The sequence below is a fragment of the Alosa alosa genome, chromosome 8 (genome assembly GCF_017589495.1).
Source record: "Alosa alosa isolate M-15738 ecotype Scorff River chromosome 8, AALO_Geno_1.1, whole genome shotgun sequence".
NCBI lineage: Eukaryota > Metazoa > Chordata > Actinopteri > Clupeiformes > Clupeidae > Alosa > Alosa alosa.
In genome coordinates this window covers 3,759,369-3,778,734 of record NC_063196.1, presented here as the reverse complement: position 1 = coordinate 3,778,734, position 19,366 = coordinate 3,759,369, and positions in this window count along the sequence as shown.

The window sequence follows — 19,366 nt, the reverse complement described above, 5'->3', positions numbered from 1 at the left end:
TGATATCTTTTGAAGGATTCCTGACTTCTCATGACTTGCTCTGGCAAATAACGTGTGCTTTGTATTTAGGGAAAATTTATTTGATGAGGGATTACTGATCAAATATAGCTAGCTTGGCAACAGTGTAACACAGCCTTGCAATTTCTGGGACAATTGTGAGCAGAAGGAAAACGAAGAAGAATAATAGATGAGCAACAACATGGCCCCTTCACATTCTCTGTCAGAAGAACGGCCTAAAAAAACAGTGACGTCTCCCGACAAAAAAAAAACGCCCAAACAAAAACATGCATACATCAAAAGCACCACCTTAAATAAACAAGTCCCCGCAGCACACATCTTGGCCGGCACGCCTCTCGGCTCTCATGAGAACGCGCCGGTCACTATTGCGGAGGCAAAAACATCTCAGAAGTCAAACCAAACACATGTCTCAGAAACCTCATCACTTGCTCATAATTTATCAGAGCGGCGTGTATGTCGACGGAACACATGCATCCCAGGCACTGACAGCGATCCCTGCTGAGATGAAAAGACCAGCGGAGGAATTTGTTGAAGTGATGCTGGGGCTTCGGCATATTCATAAAAGAGGAACGGAGAAAATAGCAACACCCCCTCCCCCTTACATTCCAATCAGCAAAACTTTGTAAATGCTTTACCATAGTTGTCAAGCCCACATCCAAACCATTTTTTTTACCCCAAATGGAAAAATACTTGAGTTTCAAGTAAGGAGGCCATAAGGTGAATCCAGCAGTCTTTTTTTTTTTGCACTTGAATTGACCCAGTTCACTTTGGCAGTGAAGACATGACACGCTCTCGCCAGCGCCACAATTGTGTCCAATTAGTGAGTAGTAATTGATGAGGAGATCTTTTGGAGGGATACGCGTGTGGACGGTGCTGGAGTCCATGCGCTCCAGACTCCAGACTTGGGAAGCGGCGGCCAAACTTGTTCACAGAGAGGCAGGGGGAGCCCAGCGTGGGAGCCAGCACTCACGGCTTCCTCCCCCGAGGCAGCTCAACATGAGTCACTGCTGAACAGCTCATCGTCATTCAGACGTTATGGATCTGGTCTGGACACAAGGCCACACTGACCGCCGCAGTATTTGGACGGAAGCCTTCTTGTTTCTTTCTTTCTTTTTTTTTACTGTGGGCATTTATCCACCACTAGATGGCAGACTTGGTCAAGCCAGTCTTTTGTCATTATGGCCAAGTTGGAACAGATATGGAGACTGGTGTTCATTATTGTGTTTATGCTGTCTTATGAGCCCTAAGTAACAGTTCTCCAATCCCAACATCCATCTTTGGATAAAATGGGGAGTTTTGACAGGGAATGTCAGGTACATATCACTGTTGTTTGACACTGCCAACTTTCAAAAGAAAATGGACAAATAATCCTGTTCACTTTGCTCAGCAGTTTGGGCAAGCGATGGAAACTCAATGTTCTGTCTCTCATCACTGTCCCTCTCCTCTCTAACATCAACAAACCTCACATGCCTGATATACCCAGGCTCTAACCACATTTCATAGGTATATAAGCACCACAGGAGAAATATCGGAGTTTAAGTCACATAACTCAATGATAACAAATTAGCCTCTGTTTCCTAACATAACGAGATTCTGCTGCCTGTTAATCATCGACCCCAAAGGATCATGGGATGAAAACTCACTCTTTGGCAAAAGTAGTCAACATTTTGGACCTATAAATGCACTGCATCTGACTTTTTGGCCTGCTGACATCAGTTCAGCTCTTCTACAGTATATGAAAAAAGAAAGAGACAGAGCAGAGGAACGTCTTTAAGAAAGGCACATTCCTCCAGAATATCCAGGCGAGTGTTGAATGCTGTTGCTACACACGTACGCACAGGCACACACATACACACACACACACACACACACACACACACACACACACACACAGAGCCGCTCATACAAGTTGAGCCAGCAGAAGTGCTCTCCTCCCAGCGGCTTGTATGGAATTCTATCCATAGGGATGATTTACTCCCAGGATACAGTTACAGACTCAACCTCTGGAATCCTCCACTCCATCAGCCCTAGACACGCACAGACCGAAACACACATACACACACACACACACACACACACTCTCTCTCTTCTCTCTCTCTCTCTCTCTCTCTCTCTCTCTCTCTCTCTCACTCCAAGCCCTTCAGTTGGTTCCTATGTTCATAGAGGAGCATTGGGAGAGGGGAGGTCTGAAGTCAGAGACGGATCACTGCAGTAGCAGCATGACGATATGGTCCCAGAGCTCTGCTTGCGGGGATTAACGACTGACCGCAGGACAGTGGTGCTGATTGAGCATCTTCCCCTCTGGACTGCTGCTCATCCACCTCAGACTAATTACTAGCTGCAGGGAGGCGGCCATGCCCCCTTTCTCTCGCTTCTCCGCAGTGAGTTGGCTGTTCACTGTTTGATTATCTATGGCGCTGCAGCAAGGGATTAGTCACTCACATTAGTCATTGCTATTGGCGTCCACTGTGGGACTGAAATGGCCTCAATGTTTGTCGTTCGATGCATTTTGAAACTGAACTCATGTAAACACAGCGATTTAGCCTCCCAGCACGCACTGGGCCTTGTGTTTGGAAACAAATCGATGTCTGAGAATGGCTAGATGCAAATACCTCTGGGAGCGGAGCAGATTTCACTTAAATATTGTCATGGAATCAAAACAAAGTCAAATTGCTGGCCTTGTTAATGTAGTCATGGGGTAATCCAGATGAACGCAATGATATCCCACCCAAAGGTCATCATTGCAAGAGGCCTAGCTCCATAATCTGGTTCTTGCATGTCACATGTGCACAGCCCTCACAGGAGCCTGCAGGTTGTTCGAACCCCCATGTGTCCAATCATAGCCCACAACTGGTTATGTGTCCTCTGACAAGCACGTGTGTGTCAGACTCACAGGCCTGTAAAAAAGTGTTGCCCAGGCAACAGTGTAAATAAACAAATAAAAGTGCTGTGCCACTTGCTGACTTTGCATTATTAGCAACATAATTATAGCTTGCAGGGAAAGGCACAAAGCTTGGAGAAATCAGACATTCTTGGCAAGTATTTCAGTTGGAGACAACGACAAGGACATGATGCAAAAGGTATGTTTTTTATTTTAGGCTGAAAGAACCATTCAGAAGCAGGACATCGATATTTAATTAAGGAATTTCATTATGATTTGTGCTTTAACCCAGCTGTCTCACAGACCAAAAAGCCTATTTTCCTAATCAGAGAAGACATTACTGCATGACAGTGGAGGCATTTAGCTGTTCTGGGTGAGTGTGAAAAGGTCAAGAGCTGACATCTCACTGTTTATGGTGGTCATTAACTTCCTAAATAACCCATTCAAAAATTAGAAAAAAAAAACTCTATCCAAACAATCTGTGATTAAATGCTAACAGAGTTTGAGGGGACAGCAAGGACTTCTTAAGCTTCCTCTCACTTTTGGAATGGGGAGTTATCACTTTGTAACACAAGACTTCGATCTTAAACTGCATGTGCACCGACTCGAGTTCCAGGCGTTGGGAGGGAGGGCGAAAACTTTTCTCATTGGGCTACCTCTCTTCGCGGATTATCACCTCTTAAGACGAAAAATACTCTCGAAGCCGTCTCTGACGAGAAAATGACTCCAGAACAAAAGAGGTGAGAGAACCACTTTTTTGACTTCGCTGTCTCTGACAGTGGATTTTCAGGTTATCACTTTTCACACATCATACGCCCTCGCGTCCTATGACATGACAAGTGAGAATGAAATCAGAACACGGTGGCTTATCGCACAAAACACATCTAGCCCTCCGCAACCGACTTGAACTTGGCGGCGGCTCAAAATGATATCATGCGCGTGCTGGGGCCGATGGGGAAAGTTCTCATTTGTTTCAGACAAACAACCAAACATGACCTTGCCCCTCGGGCCCAGCTGAGATGAGGCGAGTGTCTGGCAGGACGTCACATTGCGTCTTGTGGACTCATGGAAAGTCCTCTACGGACATCCCACCCAGGGTTTTTATTTAAACAAGCGCGCTCATAATTCAGTCTGGGCTCGCTTCAAAGAGACAGAACCCGGCCCTGCCTTGCCGACGGTGTCGACCCACAAATCTATCTCCTCCACACCGGCATCCCCTCCCAGGATCTGTGTGGTGTTGCAGTGGATCATGGGAAAGGGCAGAGGTCGGGTCAAGGAGGTGGATCCTCTCAGGACAACTGCCTCTCACCTCCGTGGTGAGGATTGATGCATGCCCTTTCGCCTGGGTGTGTTTTGTGTGCCGTTATTTGTTTTTGGTTTGGTTTTGGTTTGCTTCTCCTGTCTCATTCTGGACCCATCGCACACCAGCAATGATAATAAACACAGCGTTTGCCAAAGTGCACATAGCTGAAAACTAAAAACCAATTACATAAACAGTCTCCTCCAGTTTGATGTTTAATTGCCACAAATTAAATCAAGACTTAAGGCCTGAAACCATTATCAACAATACTGAAGCTCATTGGACAACTAATAAATAGTATTTGAGGGCACATTTTCATAAATGCAAAAGCCAGATATGACATAACTATGGAGAACATGACGGATTTATTCCTGGAGCTGGAAAAAAAGTAAAAAAGGAAAGTGGTCCTCAAACAACCAGATCCTGCCTATTTTAGAGGGGGAAAAATGTGCCTCTTAACTTAGAGGTCAAAAGGTCACTCCCTCCTGTGCATACGTGCGCAGAATGGGTCACATCTTGCTTCTGCAGTGAGTCGAGGAGAGTGAGTGGGTGAGTCAGTCAGCCGGTAGCTCAGGTAGTTTATGGTCCCTTGAGTGTGAGGGTTCCAGCAGGAGTATCCGGATGAGTGTCCACTTCCAGGAAAAGAGCTGTGTCATTGGTGAAGGGGGCCAGCGAAGAGGGGGATACAGAATGAGAGAGAGAGAGATAGTGAGAGAGAGAGAGAGACGGGTTGCTCCACTCTCTCCACCGTGCTGGCAGTCACATCGCTGGCTTCCCTGAAGTATGCGTGAGCTGCGTTTCTATCAGCTTGTTGTGCCGCTAAACACATTCCGTTCCACTGAAGAAGTTTTGGCCTCTGCGCCATTTGCATGGAAGATGTGGTGTGAGTGGATGACATGACCCCTGGCTTGCCGTGATATTTCACTTCCACTAATACACATTAGGTCAGATGTTTAAAGTAGAAGCTCAGTTGACATGGTTACTAAACGACTGACCTCAAAACAAAGACTGCAAAAATTTACGAAGACCAATAACAACAGCGTGTCCCGTCTGTGAGCAGTGTTGGAGAATACAATGCAAGTAAATGTTTTAGTGAGGCATTATTTGAAGATTTGGTCATCCTTTTTAGGTGAAACCAAGTGTGGAAGAAGCCTCACAGACTATTTAATGGAGAACTTTTACTAATGTTTTAGCTCTTAATTGTAGCCTGGGGAGCTGTTAGCCCCGAAGCTAGAGGCCTAGCCAGTCTCCTATTAACAGAAGTTTGCTCATACCCCCAGCACAGCAGGAGCCTACTGACACACTTGCTAACAGCTACCTCACATTTCAATTTTACCTTACGTCACAGCTTACCATCAGTCTAAACATGTGTCTTTTTTTCTGGGGACCACCAATATTGTTTTAAGCCACAGGTTCTCAAACTTTTATATGACCCCCCTAATCATTCTACACTGCCATATGTATACATAATAGCGCCTAGGTCTGGCCTACTACCACTACTATTACAGGGATTGGTGATGCACTGACTCAGTTTCCCACAACTCTGCAATCTCAATTACATATGAAACAATGTTAAATATTTTCAAAGTGTTACCTAAAAGATAACATTTTAATGTGCATCCGAGAGTTTGGGGCTATTCTTGCATTCTACGCAATCGTCACTCTTCAACATAGTAAGCTGTTCCTGTATATCTAAAGAGAGATGTTGTAGGCTACATTGCGTTGCAGACAAATGGATCCATAACAGCGTTAATTCCGATGTAAACATAGCAAATACTCAAGTCGTTATATTGTAGCCTATTTCTGGAGGTTTCTTTGGAAAATTGAATCCTCATTGAATCCGCAAGTTAAACGTTTGCTTGTTTGTAGGCCTTACACTAAGGCTGTGTATTGATGTTGTGACAAGCTATGTTGTTGTAAGAATGTGAAATGAATAAATATCAGAACAAGAGGCTTTTGCGCAATAGCCAAAAGATAATAGAGTTTGCGAGGTGGAAAACAAGAGGAAACTAGATGTACCGCAAAGCGGTACAAAATATGACCGCCGCCCAGTCCAGCACATTTTTTCCACAAAAATAAATCACGCTGAAAGGCCTATATGATTCTAACTGTCTCACTAAATTGCATTATCTACACTCAATTCTCACTGGTATCTGCTAGACAACAAGTACCAAAACATGATTAGTTCATAGATTTCACATGTAAAATTCATTTTATACAACCCCACCCCCATCTTGCCTGTTCAGAATTTCATTTCTGAGAAATTCTTGAATTGTGTGCATGTGTGCGTGCACACGTTTATGTTTATGTGTGTGGTTGTGTGTGTGTGTGTGTGTGTGTGTGTGTGTGTGTGTGTGTGTAGGTGTGCGTGCTTGTGTGTTTGTCTGTGTATGTATGTTTGTGCATGTGCATGCATGCGTACAAATGTCCACTATGTGAGTATGTGTAAAACGTATGATTACTGTGAATGTATGTGTGTGCGTGTGTATCTGTTTATGCACATGTGTGCACATGGAATGGGTTAACATGACCCCTGGAGGCAAACATACGAAAAAAATTGGTCCTCCTAAACCTTACGGTTCTCAAGATATTCACAGAAAACTGTGAGGTTAGATGTCTACCCCGGTCTTTCAGTGTCCGGGAATCCTTGACGGAAATTTGGACATGAAAAAAAAAAAAAAAAAAAAAAAAAAAAAATCTGACTAAACCTATATGACCTATATGACCTATATGACTTCGCTGCGCGGCGGTCATAATAATAGCTTTTAAAATGGCCATTTAATTTGTAGCATTATATAATGCATTGGTGTGCATTTTAAAAAAATAAAAAAATAATTCTCAGAATCAAATTGTACCCGAAGATCTGTATTCAAGTACATCATCACTTATAACTTAATTACATCAGCATAGTAAATGTATGTACCATATGGTTGCTCTTGTTTGACATTATCCTTTTAGCAGATTTTCTGGCCTGAAACAGCAGATTAACTAAGAAGGAGGCTTTTCAATAGATTTAGCTGATGTCTGTCCCAGTGTGGATGAAATGACTGAGACTAGTGTTGAGTGAGTGAAGCAGCAGACATAACTAGGTGCTCCTTTAATGTTGGGCATTGTCTTATGTCACTGTAGAAAGACTTAAAGATATAAAAGGCAGCCAGGTGAGACGTCATCTTATTTTACCGGCAAATTCTCGACATGAGCGAATCTGCTAGATATTTTCTATGCAGGAGAACGGCAAGTGGGTAAAACCGGTGAACCCTTTCAACCAGAGCTGTGGAGCTCATATGAGGGTTTCAGTGGCATGTAAAACAATATGAAAAACTCCAGCAGCAGCATTTTTCACCACTGCGTGAATCATAGCGTGTGTCGGGGCTCCGTGCCCGGAGCGGAAAAGCGAAGCCCTCTGAGACAGCTCCCCCCCACCCCCCAAATACTGGTGGGAAGGAGTCACCGCCTGAGCGTCCATCCTGGAGCTCCCAAAACGACCTGTGTCAGTCAGACACTGGCCCAGACCCAGTCAACAAGGTCGGGCAGTCGTGTTACTCACTAATTGCCTCACACCTCGGCCTTCTTGGACAAGGCAACACATATTAAAAACATACAATGGGAGTTATTGTTCCCATCACTTCTTATTTGGAGTGTATTCAAGCCTTTTAATCTCTTTTTTTTCTGCTCAGCAGCAATACATGCAGGCATTTTGGTTCAATCTAGCTGGGGAGAGAGCGACAGAGAGAGAGAGATGGAGAAAAAGGGAAAGATTTGGTGGGGAAGTTGGAACGGTTTTCTCACGAGTCACACTTTCCACATTGTCCAGAGTGTGATGAAAGTGTGACTCCTCGTGCCAAGCCTCTTACGCTCGCCGTGGCAACAAAAGGCTGGATTTCTGAATGGCCTCAGATGAATCTGGGGGTCCACTCCACATGTGGATCTCTTGGGGCTGTGGGGAAGTTTGGAGTACACGGCTTCATCATGGCTTTTTATTGTTCTGAGAAACAAGACACGTGGATAGGAATGCACAAAAGTATACGCACACATACAGTATATCATACAGTATATGCTAGATCTGCTGGCCTATTTGTCTATGGCTAAAGCTGTTAACAGCTTTGAGAGGCAGAAGCCTGTGTATGGAGAGGAGCATAAGCAAGCACACAGATCCATAGACGTATGCCCATTTGTCAGTCTGTGAGCAGAGCTTAAATATACAGCATTCGTCAACTGTGGTGTGAAACCACAGAAAAGCAAATTCTGCTCTCTCTTCTCAGGCCACTTAAAAGAATGGTCTGAATTGATGTGATCGGTGCAATTAAGTGCATGTGTAGCTTAAGCCACCACAAACCAGATCCTCTACCAAGTCGCACTCACTGCCATGAGTGTCATTCGGCCATCCAGACCAGTGTTTGGGATTTTGCTCAATGTGGAATCAATCTCCAAGTTATGAATTTGATCTGGTTGCTTAACTTAAGCCTGCTTGGCAGACTTTCGGCTGGGGAAAGAAATATGCAATGGTGAGTTGAAGTCTATACGGGAAACCCTGTGCACACACACACACACCAAGACACAGCCAACCCCAAACCCCCACCATTGCCGCTGGCTGCTTTGCTCACCTTATAGCCAAGTTCAGGAGGTCTTTTGAAGAGGGCCTCCTCGATGTGTGGGATTGCTGATGACTTCTGACACATGTTGTATATTTCATCCAGATATATGTATGCAGTTTGACATGAATGAGCCACTAAAAGAAGAGAAACGGTCTCCAAGTGTTGACTTTGACACACCGATGCATTTTTGTCCAGGTATAATGGCCACAGGACGGAGAGTCCAGAAGCAGACTTCCACAGGCAGGCGTCCGTGCCTCTTGAACCATAACAGGGTCAAACTCCTCATAACGGAGATTTACGGATCAAATTTACAGCCTGCATGACAGAATGACATTTCAGGCCTTTGATCCACCTATGATACCGACTGAGTGAAATGAAAGTTAAAAGAGTCATTTAACTCAGTCATCATGATGTAACACATGAATTATGTTCCAGAATGTTTTACATTTTTTCACCAAATTGGTAGTCTTGCAGGTAAGTAGTGTTTGTCTCAGATTGATGGTGTTTGTGTAAAGAAAGTATGCAGTCCTCTGTTTTCAGGTTAGAGTCTCCTTCCTTATCAGACTCTATTGTCTATCCCTGTGCTGTTGGCTCACAGACACACACACACACACACACAAATGCCACCCTTACAACCACTTCTCCACACACACACACACACACACACACACACACACAAATGCCACCCTTGCAACAACTTCTCTTTGGTGTGGATTTACCGTTGTCTAGACATAAACATGCGTTTATTACATCCACAAATCACAGCAATGACCATGGCAACCATACCAGGACCGTGCCGTTTACATCCACTGAAGTGCTGGCATTACAGATCCTCAGCAGCGCTTACACAGGCTTACACGGCCATGAGGCCGCACACACACGCACACACACGCACACATGCCTTCATCCTGGTAGCAGAGATTTGAAAGGGAGATTTGTGGAATCTCCCTTTTGGAAACATTTTCCCTCTCTGCTGCTTTTCTGTCTCTTTTTCACTCACACATTCTCTCTCTATCTCTCTCTTTCTCTCTCTGACTCACTTTCTCTCTCCCTTCAGGCCATGTATACTTTGTCTCTTCTCTGAATGTATGATTCTCCTGCGCGAGGTGCCACGTACTGAAGGTTGCCAGATCCGGCAGAATTATGTGCTCCCAGGAATTTCCTTTTGATGGCTCACTTCGAACATCTGAGATCCACATGAAGCCCGGTCGTCCCTGCATGCGCACACACACACAGAGGGGGAATGCGATCCGGACTCCCATAAAGACAGAGATATTACGCAGATTCGCGCAACACAGGTACTACACAATCCAAACAGACATCTACTCATGTACCTTGTGATGTCTCCTACATTTTGTTATCTTTTCTCATATTTCTGGAGGGTTGTAAAAAAATCAGCTGTGGAGAGCTGTGGTCATGTTCTTGTCAGGCTGATGGTCACAGTTTGACATGTGGGCATATGGGAGACATTCCCTCCCCGTTAGATGTGGAGATTAGATAACAGGGCCTCAGCTTTAAGTGATTGCATAGTTGTGTGAGAGCTGTGTGTGTTGAAGGGCACATGAAGTCAGAGTCTCCTGCACTATCTTTCCTCATATCTCCACCTGTGAGAGGAAAAGGGGAGGTGTGTGTGTGGGGGGCACAAAGGAGCCCTCACTCTTTGACCTCTGACCTTTTGTGACCTTTGTTCTACCCTCTGCAGTAATGGGTGTTGCTGAGCGCTAAAGATGAATAGTGAGTATCACACCCCTGTACTTTTCCCTGGGAGCCTCAGATAGTCCTGTCATCATGTGTACAGTACTCCACCATGTTTGGCTCTCCCTTTCAAAGCCAAGAGAGGGTCATCGCCAAGGCAACCCAAACGACAAAACAACTTATCACCAAAACACGTCAGGGTGTCACAATTCCACTAGACAAGTGTTCTTCACCCCGTTCCCTTTTTTACTCACCCTTCACTTTGTTTTGGAACCTCTTGAGCCGGTGGCTTGCTGCAGTGTCATGGTTGCAATGAAATGTGTAATGTACATAGAATTTGTCAAGCAGGGGGTGGAAAAAGAGCACCAAGTCCACATTATGGAAGTCCAGTACAGTATACTGAATTTTAGATTTTCCAGTGATATTGAAGTGATTGACAGTTTTGGTGGCCTGATGCACAAGACTAAATAGCGTGTTTGTGCGGAAGAAGCTACACATGCAGTGAATAGTCGAGATCATCTTGAGTCGAGTCGAGTCAAACTCATTTTCGAGTTCATACGAAAGAAAAAGCCTAAAATCAATAGGAGGTCATGAGGGCAAAGAAGATATGAGAAGGCGTTGATTTGACCTTCTCGGTCCCTGCAGGTCATTTGTCCTATCTCCTGTCTCTTCTGGTATGTTGGTCAAGGAGAAATACTAACAACTAGACTCTAGCCACAACTGCCCACTTCTGCGTACCTGTCTGTTGTCTGTGGTTATGTGGGGAGGAGAATGAGGGATGACAGAGCAGGTATCAGGGGACTGCTGCAACACGTCCCGAGTGGTCTGATCACTGGGCCAGATGGAGGGAGGTCGAGATGGAGGGAGAGAAGGAAGGAGGGAGGGAGGGAAGGAGGGAGTATGCATTGCACAACAGGGGGAGGCTGTGGAGTGTTAGTCAGCTGGAGCAGACAGAGTGGTCGAGGGACACATTGTACTGCTGCTGTCTTCCCTGCTGGACCAAAAAGGAGAGTTTCCATTTGACTCACACATACGCACACACACACAAGACAGATACACGTGTGTGTGTGTGTGTGTGTGTTGTGTGTGTGTGTGTGTGTGTGTGTGTGTGTGTGTGCGCATACACAGACGGCTGTAACCGCATACACACACTCACACACAAATGAAAGCATGTGCAAGTAGACCACAAACACTCTCTCTCTCTCACACACACACACACCATCAGCTCCAAGAAGGTCAGAGCTCTTGCGATGGCACTGAAACGAAGTCAATGCTTGAGCGGCTGTCTGTGTGTATGGCTCCGTCCCTCCCCTCTCTCTCTCTCTCTCTCTCTCTCTCTCTCTCTCTCTCTCTCTCTCTCTTTCGCCACGTCCATGTGACTGGCACGGACGTCACTGGTGCATACGGCCGTGTGCCATCCGCTTCAGTCAATCAGAGCTCATGGCGTTTTATAGACGAGCTGATGAGCCTAGAACGCAGACTTGAGGTGCAGCAGTTACCTCACCTGCCTGGTATGACGGAGAGATAGCTCCACGCATCACTCACAGACTCACTCAGGCAGCCCCTGAAATGGCCCCGCCAGCTGGTACTAGGCTACAAAAATGTCATCCTTCCATACGCTTCTGCTTAAAGTCATACTTGTCCTTTACGAATCCAGACAATTATACATGCTGATGTAATGTAATGCTTCGTAAAACGACTGTAAGCCTAACCTATTACAGAAGCTTTTGAAAAATCACCCACCATGAGGTAATACGTCCTGAGTGAATGTGACTGATATTAGCCTTTAAAAGTTCCATAAATTGTTTTTTTTTTTTTTGGTCTTCAAAAACTTCAAAGTATTTACACGAGGGCTGTTATTTGGTATGATATGAGCAGACTTTGGAAAAAAAAATGTCTCAATGTAGAGAATGGGAATGTTTATAGAGAATGTATCAGGATTTGTTTCCCCTCATCTGCATGTCACCTGTGTATCTACAGAGCGTGCATAACATCAGGCCACACGCTGAAGTCAGTGTGCATGGGTTCAGGTGAGGCCGGACAGATATGCAGTGTACTCCCAGTGTCTCACTGAAGAGATTTATTCTTTACCAGTAACGCAGAGGTAAGGGCCTCCTGCAGCTCCAGATACTTTGCACTCATTTGGTATCCAAGTAACACGACCCATAAATGTACTTTTATGCCTTTAATTACTACATCCACGGGTGCTGTCATTAAAAACATGACCAGTTGGGGGAATACACAAATGTGCAATCACACACCCACATGCACGCATACACACACACACACACACACACACACACACACACACACACACACACACACACACACACACACACACACACTGCCAGCTCTACACACATGCCTGTTATGGCTACTCTACATACCATCTTTATACCAAGGTATTTCTTTAGCCCCGGGCTGTAGAATACTTTCCAGGCCAGCTACATAAACACAGCCTAGAGTTCCACTTTCCACTCATTAAAAGCCTGCATGCACACATGATTAATTCGGCATCGTCCACGTCGCCAGGTCCGGCACACGTTGACAAGTGCTGCAGGTCACACAGGAACTAGGTGCCCCGCTGTGAGTGAGCGAGCCCTATGGAGAGTTCCATAGGAGATCCCCGTTAAAGATTTGCTGAGCATGTATAGCCTCAAGGTGGCCTGTCACAATACGGCCATGTTTCATCACACTATAGCAGATTTATGTGCTCACTCAGGGCTAAAGCCATAAATGATAGTCTCTCCCACTTATTCTGTGGGAGGACTAAACAAACAGCTAATTTAGGGGGGAAATTTGCATCTAAGCCAGTGGTCTCAACTGTGATGCCAGCAGGGCTATATGATGGCATTATTAAAGAGACTAAAAATGGATAGATAGATATATCACATATCAATATACTATACTTGCGCTGGATTATAATTGATATAGACAAATATAGGTATGCATTATGCCGGAGGAACTTCATAAAAGTGAGTAGTCCCAGGTCAGGTTGAATGTCTCATTTTTTCTGTTAAAAAATGTGAGTGGAATGAAAATGAGTGTCATTCATTTCCATGAAGCTCCCGCCGGGAATGAGAAAACGTGCACTGTGTAAATATGCTGTCCATCAACTTTTTCTTTTTTTATGAAGAAAGTTATTAATCAGATCACCCGATATTGATTAAAGAAAATAAACCTCAGCCCTTGTTTTTCCTAAAAGAACCCCCCTTATGACCCATCAATAACTCATGTAGTTCTCTCCCCTTTGCACATTTCACAGTGCAAGGCAATTTCCCTCCAATTGCTGGTTTAAATTGTATGGCCAGGTAAATAACAATGATGAAAAGTAATAAACGGTGTCTTGTCGTGGCAGAACCACTTCGATGCCTCCTCCATATGGCCCTGCTTGTTGTTCTAAAGGTGTCACGCCCTCATCTCCTCGCGTCACAAGGAAATAATCACACGCTACTGCTCAATCAGACACAAACAAATTAAAACACAATGCATTCTTGCGAGGCTGAGAGAACGTCTGAATGGCTTTTAGAGTTCTAGAGTCAGTTCTCGGCCTAATTTCCTGTGTCCCTGTTTTCCTGACTCTCTTCCAGTCGCTGTAGGCGATGGTACCATGTCATAGTAGAAGAAAGTGCCACAAAATGATCTAAGGTTTTTTTTTTAGAGAAACAGAGAGTGAAAGACAGAGAGAGAGAGAGAGAGAGAGAGAGAGGAGAGGGGGAAAAAAAAGTTCCTAGGTAAATCATTAAAGCATCAAAAATCCGTCCATGTTTTACCTCAGTAAATCACGACTGGAAATATCTCCCAGATGTGTACCTGAACTCTTGAACAACTCATGAAAGTCAGGTCTTATGGATGTAGAGATTGCATGCTCTCTAATTTGTGCCACCATGCACCTTAAGACCCAGATGGATGGTGGACAGAGGTCAATGCTGATGCTGACAAGGTGTAGGGTGGAGGGCAGCTGTATAAAAGCCAAACATCAGCAGTGGAGCATGATGACACCCAAACCCAAAACACACCCCACCTCAGCTCAGCTCAGCTCATGCCCCAAGACAAGTGTGACATTGGAGATGGAATGTTACAGGTGGTCTGTTGTGATGAGAACACTTCATCATTCTCTCTTGTCTGCCCTTTACTGTAACCATACCTGTTAGCGTAGCAAGTGCTATGTCGTAAAGTGGAAACTCTATGTGAATATGTGTGTGTCGACTCACCTCTTGCCCCAGCTTTTGCAGCAGGAGCTGGGTGGTTTGGAAAAATCAGGTAATGGCTTTACATGAACTCTTTTGATAGGGACAAGGCAAGCAGAAACAATTATGGTAATACTATACTAGTTAATATGTCTCTCTCTCTCTCTCTCTCTGTGTGGGTGCGTGAATGTGTGTGTGTGTGTGTGTGTGTGTGTGTGTGTGTGTGTGTGTGTGTGTGTGAGAAAGACAGAGAGAGAGAGAGAGAGAGAGAGAGAGAGAGACAGAAAGAATGTCACAGAGATCGAGAGAAAGAGAGATGGAGAACAAGAAAGACATTTATTTTGACAATTCCCAAATGAATCATGGTGCTGAATCGCAGCTCTGTGGTGGAGGCAGGGCAGGACTGGGCTGGCTAGTGGAGGCTGGAGCCCTGGTGCTGCAGGGGTGCATGGGCACCTTGGCCAGGCCTGGGCCTGAGGGCTGGCTCTGCTTCCAGCTAGGGAGCTTATGGAAAGAGGAGAGGTGGAAAGGGGACGCTGGAGCCACAGGAAGAGTGAGAGTTTATGAGAGTCAGTTATTCATGTTCCTTTGCCATTGGACCCTATCCATGAGACACAGGGAAAAGGGAAGAGGGAGAGGCCTGGTTTGCCGTTTTCTTTCAAGAGTGTGCAGAGATGCATTCTAATCTTAGATCTTGTATTCAAACAATAATACTTCTTTAGGGCATTCCCACTAACAGTCACTTGGATCGATTTTGACCAGCTTTCGTTAGCACCCAATAAATAGCTCAAAGCTGTTTTTACTTTGAAATGCGGTAATTTCAGGCCAAGTCTCTGTTCTGAATTTTGGTCAGGAAGTCAATAAACCTTCAGTGTCTGCGGGTCAAAGTCGAGAGGAAGAGAGCTTGGAAGAATTTAATGGTGTCGTTCTTGGGAGCAAATGCACAGATGTTCATTTTATCAAACAAAAACAAAAGGAAACGCGACAAGTACTGGAGGCCAAACGTATTAAGAGTCAGATTAGGGTAGCATAAATGGAAAATGTAAAAAAGACAAAAATAACAATTAGTAAAAATCGCTCTCTCTCTCACACACTCTCACACACACGCACACACACGCACGCACACACACACACACACACACACACACACACACACACACTGTGAGATGAACTGACCTGGCCTGCATGCTGATGAGGGAGCCTGTGGGAATCTTCTCTGGAAGCTTCTTCGTGGAGTGTGAAGCTGTGGGAATTCAGGGAATGCTGGGTGTTCAAAACCAACAGGGTGTTCCCTGTCTGAGAACTGTCAGATAGCATTAGCAAGATGGATCTGACACACTGAGGGACCTCTGTCTCTGCCTGATGCCTGTACGAGTATTTGTTTGATTTGCATATTCTATCAATTCATCTGCAAACAAAAGTTTGTTTCATGTGCACACATCCACCTGACTGTATCCGACACATTGGTTTAATTACTGTATCTGTCACATTGGTTTAATTAAACTGAACCCTAACCTCTGCAATATTATTCATTTCAATTAAGGCCATTATCTGATAAAGATTGAAGCCATCAAATGAACACAGTTGTGCTCTAAAATGGAGGAGATCTGGTTTCGCAGAGATTTGGTATTAGTTTTTGCGATCTTTTGGGAGTTAAGAAGCTGTCATGACAGACTTTCCACTCAGGAAGACAATTTCAAAATGGCTATTTTTCTTTTTGGGTTCCCTTATAAAGTCATTGATTCGATCAGGAATTTCCTTGGCGCACCATACATTTGGAGATTTGTGCATAATGTTATTTATTTGCTCTAAGTAAGAAGGGATTAAATGTGACTCGTTGGAAGAACGACTAGGTTTCCACTGGAATTTGAAGATAGGGTTTGCTGTTTTAAAGGGCCCTAATTAAATTGACTGTGTTATTTCTGGGTATGCCGCGCTGTTGCAGCCCTGAAAAGGCCCTAAATCAATGTCTCTTGCTACTGTTTTGAAAGGAGAGAATTTGTGGTTTCTTCCATTTTAATCAAATCTCTCACGTAATACGTCTCGAAATGTCTGCAAAAAAAACCTCCTGGATTTCCCCCATTCATCACTGAAATATAATACTGATTATCTGTCTTTGTCTGTTTGGGAATTAGTGATATTGAAGCCTTTCAACTCAATCTCTTTCTCAGCACAACGTGTCCAGTTGATTATAAGCTCTCACTCATTACTTGAAGGCAAATACCGGTATGCCGAAGATTGCCAGCAAACCCCCTAGCATTACCGAACCACTCCACACACAGCACCAAATTTGGCATCCCAATCACAGAACTGCCAGAGGACCAGTCCCTGGGTAAATGAATGGAGGCGGGGGCTCTCCTCTCATGCCCCACCGTCCCCATAGAGTGGGACACATTATTCAGCCCCACCATCATTTCCCACACTCGCCCCTGATGATGTCATACCCGTTGCTGGAAAGACTTGAACCATCCATGATGTCAAATGGTGCTGACCTTACCATAAAGAGGGAGTCTGAATGGGAGATCCAATTTAGTGTAATTACACAGTAATAACAAGCTGCTGAGCCAGAGCCCAGAGCCCATGGGCAAAATGCGCCACGGAGGGGAAAAGTCCAGTGAGTTAATTCCTCTCTGTGGTCATTGCAGTGGAAATGGTCTTGGAATGTTGTAGAAGCCGGTTTCTGGGGTTGAGGGCGTCTTGGCTGGAGCCTCGTGCCGTGGAGTGTAGGGATGCACGGGTCGGGGGAAGGGGTGGGGTGGGGGTGGAGAGGAAATGGGATGTCTGCTTTCGCTCGTCCCCCAACGTCCAGAGTGAGAATGACCACTAGATGCCAGTGTGGATCTGCAGGGATGCTTCGGCTGAGATAGGGGCCCTCTCACTCATCATTTCAGGGTTTTTCTGCCTCCCCGTCCTCCAGACCCCCCCCCCCCGTTCTCTCTTTGCTCAGTTTTACTTCCCAGACCCCCCAGCCCCCTCCTCCTTTGGCCCACGTTGCAGAACATTCTGACAGGCGCGCCGCAGAGTGGAGGATATTTTTCCACTACTGCATTTCACCTCAGGGCGACCGCGTCTCGTAACACAATATCTCCACAGAGGTTGTCGGTAGGAACTAGCGACATACGCCCAACAATGCCTGGGTGCCAACAACCCCTGTCTGGAGAGCACCTATGTGTCTGAAACAAGCATTGTCCACATTTATGGCAGTGACGTCAGGGATGAATCAAACCCCTCATTCTCCATTGTTTCCTTTGCAGCATAATTATGTATCTGTGTGTGTGTGTGTGTGTGTGTGTGTGTGTGTGTGTGTGTGTGTGTGTGTCTGTGTGTGTGTGTGTGTGTGTGTGTGTGTGTGTGTGTGTGTGTGTGTGTGTGTGTGTGTGTGTGTGTGTGTGTGTGTGTGTGTGTGTGTGTCTGGCTGTGTCTGTATTTGTGTGTATAGGGTAAGCCACTGTTGAATACTCACGTTTACTGGAATCGAATGACACACTGCAAAGAATATCCAGCGTCCAGCGTGCCACCAGATGCAGGTGTTAAAATGATTTGCCTGAGCTACATGCGTAATGCTCTGGTCCTGGTCAGCTTCAACTGCTAGCTTTGTTTTTCCATTTGTTGCACAGTAGCAACATAAACCATCTTATCACACAACTCCCTTGCTCTGCCCTGCAGGATGCGAATAACTAAAGCGAGGGCTGCAATACAAACATCTTGGCTTCGGGGAAACTTTTCATCCCGGCATCGATTTAACCCCCTTTTTAGATTTTAAAACCATGCTAGACGTGGATAAAACGTATGCTCTCCTCCCCATCCCATAAACCACTCTAAATATAACCTCAAAGCGTCATAACAGAGAAAAGTGCCGGGATCACTTTTATTTTCCTATGGAAAAGGGTGTTGGGGAAAAAAAAACTGGAAAAAATAACAAAGACGAGAACGGTATGAGCGATTGAACACTCTCCCATGTGTAACCTCAGGTTAGTAAAGGGGAAAATATTTAGCATGGACAAATATTACTTATACTATCCCGTAATAAAATACAATCACCTTCAAAATAAATCCGGGGATATGCAAATGTCTAAGAGTCAAACTCTCAACATTCCCCCTTAATAGAGGAAAATGCTCCATGCGTCATCCACTTTTCACTTCAAGAATCTAATGAGAGGAGGCACTTCTGCGCTCTCCGTCTCCTCTCTGAGCTCTACTGTGTGGTGATGGCATGCCTATGTGACTCCATATCAGACCCCCACCCCCAAGAAAATGCATCAACTTCACAGACATAGACACTCAAACATAACAGGGCATTAAACTCAGCTTATTCTTGCTGTGTGGGACATATAGTTTTCCCCCTTTGCCAATTAAAAGAATACGTGCTTTCTCTCTGCAGTGTGAGAGGACGTTTGTGCAATGTGCCACCCATGGCAAACCCTGTGGAAAAAAAACAAACAGTGGGTTGACACAATGGAATCCATGAATCAGCCGCACCAATGGTTATTATTATGAAGTGTTTTTAATGCATGGGAGTGTTTTGGTCTGTGGCCCCACTGTTTTTGTTCGGCAGCGGCGGTAACTAGTGATGCCTTGACTTGCACCGGAGCTGGAGAAATGAATTTGTTCCACACTTTTCCACTGCTGAGGGGCAGAGTTGGACAGTGGCAGTGTGATGACTGATGAAGCACGTGCCAGAGGCTCA